The following is a 4,535-nucleotide window of genomic DNA, read 5'->3' as shown; positions in this document are numbered from 1 at the left end:
GAGGCGGCGGGCAGCGCGGCCCGCTATTTATAGAGCGGCGCCCGCGCGCGCCCGGCTCGGGTCCCGCCCCTCGGCGCCGCGCGCCAATGCACCACTCGCGCGGGGGTTGGGGAGGAAGGGTAGCGCGCCCCACGGAGGCCGGGCTGAACCATTCTGCGCGGCCGCGGGAGGGGCCGAGACGGCCTGGAGACCGTTTAGCCATCTTCAGCAGCTAGAGCCTGGGGAAAGTGCAGATGCGAGGAGACTGAGGGTTGTCCCCTTCCATGTTCGATGTGGGAGGAAAAGCGACTGGGGCTTGCTGGATTCGCTCCCCTGTGCTGTGACATGGCACCTCCCTTCCGACCGTTGGCTGGGATAGCTGTCCCGGAGGTCGCGTCCCCCGGCGGAGGCGGCGGGAATCGCAGAGGTTTTGTGCTTCCTGCTGGGGTCTTTCTGGCCGCCCCGCCTCTAGATGCCTGGTGACAGGGAGCCCGTGGCCGTCGGCCATGTGAAGGTGGCCATCTTGGCCGGCCAGCGAGGGCTCTTCACGGCCTTCCCTCGGCGTTCCCGCCTGGCTCGCTGCCGGCGCCGGGAAATCTGAGGGGCGCCGGCCCACCTTCTAGTCGTTTCCTGGTGAATGGCTCTGCTGAAGATGGCCGGAAAGCAGATTAATGAGGGTGTGCCATCGATTTAAACAATCGCCCTCCTCCCCGCTCCCCCGCGCTAAAGTTTCTGAGGAACCCCTACCCTTTGTGCTTCGTGGACTTAAAGTGGAGGCTGCACTCCAGCCTTTCCCCCAGAGAGAAAGGAGGCCGCTCCCAAGGCCGTCCTTAGCCTGTGGCCTTCCTGTGCCTTTGAAGGGGGGGAAATCGATGTTTCAATCCTCTCTGCTCGGGAGAATATGGAACGAACATTTCTTTTTTGGTGGGTGGGGGCCATTCATTCCCTTGAATGTGCTTAGGCAGATCTCTCGACGGCTTGGAATAGGCTGCTTCATGAAGCTTTCACTTTAAAATGTCCACCTGCGTTTGTCCCAGTTTTGCCCAATAAAGGAATTATAGACAGAGGGAAAAAGAGCAAAAAAAACTTGAGCCGGCAAGGAGTAGGGAGTCAGGAACTGATGTCGAGGAGTCCCGTTTGAAGGGAGCCCGCATTGAGGGCGGGGGTCTCTGCCGCTGGTTCTGGGGCTGGGCCTCGGTGTAGGGCTGGTCAGGGGCTGGTGGCCTGGTGGCCCTGAGCGGAGCGCAGGACAAGAACGCCGGGTTTAATGACGTTCTCAAGGAACGGCCTGCTCTTAGCATGGGATGCACTTTACGCTGGGGAGGTGAAGGAGACCCTAGTAACAGCCTCCAGCCGCATACTGCCGGGAGAACGAAGTGCATTCCCAAGAACAGTCCTTGCCGCCGATGCGGGAGGAAAGGTGGGATTTGCTAAAGGCTCACCGGGAAACAAGGGAAGCACTTAGGCTGTGCTGGGGGCATCAACAAAGAAGGTAAAGAAAGGGCTCATCCCCAGACTCCCTGACCAAGTTCAGGGTCGCTCAAAGCAGGCAGCAAGAAAAGGTTGGACCACAGAAGAGACGATAGATCATGGTATTTTTATTTGTTGCCTTTTACTTTTCAAGCTAACCCTTGATGGAAAAGTAACTGTGTAAGACTATCAGTTTTTTTTTTGTTTGAATGTTACCTCATTTTTTTACAAAGCAGAATGCCAGTTTATTACAATGAGTAATAAAATTGTCAACTAGAACAAAATGCGTGTGTAGGCTGGTCAGTGCATTATCTCCCAGAAGAAAAATCTATATGGGAAGCCAGAATATAATTAGGAGGTTATTTTATTAATAGGGAGTCAGAACAAGGGGCGGAAAGTCAATGACTGGCTCATTAAATCCTGATAGCCCTGTGCTACCAACTCCACAGTGGGGCTAGGCCTGCCGAGGAGATGAGAATCAGCTGTATATAATTGCTTACCTACGTCTCTCCCTTGTGAATAGTGTGTAGGTGTAATACGGTGGTTAAGAGTAGGGGTTTGGAGTCACAGCCTCTCTATGCTTCAGTATCCTCATTCTGTAAAGTTGGAATATTAATAGTATATCATAGGATTGTCTCAAGGATTAAAATGGTACAAGTAGAATCTTTAGCACAGTATCTAGTACATAATTTTTTTTAATGTAAGCTGTGAAAAAATTAGCTATATTTCCTGTGAATCACTTTTCAGTGGCTTTCAATTTCTGTAGGATTCAGACTAAAATCTCTACATACACTTAAAGGCCCCAGTGTGATTTGGCTGGTACTTCTGCAGCCTTATCTTGTGCCACACTCCCCTTTCTGTCTTCTATTTTAGATTTTTTAGTTAGTAGCAGTTAAATTATTAATTGCTCAGTATCAAAACAAAGCAGGACACATTTATTTTATATTATTCGTATTGCCCCTTCCTCCCTTTCACAAATATTTATGAGCACATCTGTGAGGCAGACCCAGGAGCAAATGCTATGGCAATCCTGGTCTCTGCCTACTCGGTGCTCTAAATGCAGGGAGATGCCTGGCTAACTCCTTCTTATCCTTCTCACTCCAGCTCAGCTGCCACTTCCTGGATGAAGCCTTCATCTACACAGATTTGTCACAGGGGACTGTGTTTTCTTTCATGGCACTAAGTGCAGTTTAACATTACAGATTTGGTGATTATTTGATGAATGTCTCCAACTCCCAGTTAGGCTCGTAAGCTCCATGATAATGAAAAGGTGGCCTGTTTTGCTCAAGCTGTGTTACTAAATGCTGGGCACACATGAGGTGCTTTAAAATGTTCAAGAGGGAGAGAGAAGAAGCGACGGAAACAAACGGCAAATATAAAGATGAATATAAAGATGGCAGAAGGAAGCAGAGAAATGAGAGACTCTGACAATCGTGAAATCCATGGAAAGAGATCCTGCGTTGTTTTAGTCATAAGTATTGTAATTAATAAAATTAAGACTTCTTTGCTAACGGGGAAGCACGTGGCATCCTGTTCTGACAGGAATAAGATTTCTGATTTCATAGATGAGTGTCCTAAGGGTGAAATAAACCAGGAGAATTATTGGTTTATTTCCTGTTTATCATTAATTAATTTGTGAAGTGTTGTAAAGCACATAGAAGAAATCTAATCACTGCCTAAAGGCTCCAGATTTCTCAAGCCAGAGAACGTAAGTGTAGCAGTAGTCCTACAAAAAAGGCAAAGTTGGGATTGGATAAAAATGATATTTGTGACTCAAACAGCAAATAAAACAACTCCTTATCAGTCTGTCAGTCAGGGAGAGAGTTCCAGTAAGTAAAAGAGAACATTTGCAGTGTAAGAAGCTGTTGATGTGGCAGGAGAAAAGAGGAAGGTGACAGTAAGAATAGCAAAGAGCAAGTGAAGGTGTGGAGAGATTGAGAAGGAGGCTCCTAGTCGGTGAGGCTTAAGAGCACCTTCTATGTGAAGACAGGCCAAGAAGAAAGAAATGTAGGCCACATGTCTCCAAATTTGTGCCAGTCCTTTAGGGCCAAAGTTTAGCTATCTCGGATGGCCTCAAAGGCAAGTTAGCTCTAGTGAGATCAGAAACAAGTACTATGTGAACCCCCTCATAATTAGGCTTTTTGAATTTTGTTTTTATTTCTCTTTTTCTCTTTTGATACTTAAAAATATTTTTACAGTTCCAATAAAAAAGTTCTGAATGGAAGGACAGATATGGTACAGTGAAGAAGACACTGAAGGCGGTAATAATATGATGACAATAGCTATAATTTATTGTGACAGGCACTGTTGTAATATCCACTCCTCACAACAGCTCTATTTCTCTTCCTGTTTTACATATGAAGAAACTGGCATGTTATTCGTCCATGTCACACATCAAAATAGTAGTGGAGCTAGGGACTTGAGCCCAATCTGACCTCTAAATTAATTCCCCTTCTTATAGCCAAACAGTAAATACTGCATACTCCCTGAGGTCATTCATATTAACAATTTGGTTTATATGCTTCCATTCCCTTTTCTGTGAACACACACACCTACACATCTTACTATTCAGAGAAAAATGGATTTTTTTTCTTAAAATTTTTTATGACTGTCTCTCCAGGATACTATGTAGAGCTGTAAATTATTTCGTTCTCTTTTACTGTGGGAAAATATATACAACATAAAATAAATAGGTAGCTCACCAAGAAGAAAAATGCAAATTGCAATAAACATGAAAAAATGCTCAACCTCGATGATAAATGTGATATTAATATATATGTTTCTGTCCATGGTTCCTGGCTCATAACTCCCATAGCCCTTGTTATACAGTCTTTTGTTATAAATGTTGAGTTAGGACTCAGGAGCAGGCCTCAGGAAACAGAATCTCTCTGACTTTCTCCTGCCTCTCTTTCACCTGCCCCAAGGCAGGACTCTAATCTTGCCCTGCGTTTCTGAGTGTGGGTCATAAGACCCTCATTCCAGAGAGGGTCCTGCCCACACCCTGGGACAAGGAATGCTGAGGTCATGAAGCTTCCATAAAAACCCAAGAGGACTGGGTTCAGAGAGCTTCTGGTTGAACACCTGGA

The sequence above is a fragment of the Aotus nancymaae genome, unplaced genomic scaffold (genome assembly GCF_030222135.1).
Source record: "Aotus nancymaae isolate 86718 unplaced genomic scaffold, 86718_ANA_hifiasm-v0.15.2.pri h1tg000017l, whole genome shotgun sequence".
Lineage (NCBI taxonomy): Eukaryota > Metazoa > Chordata > Mammalia > Primates > Aotidae > Aotus > Aotus nancymaae.
The sequence above is the reverse complement of the archived record's forward strand: the minus strand, read 5'-3'. Positions refer to the sequence as shown.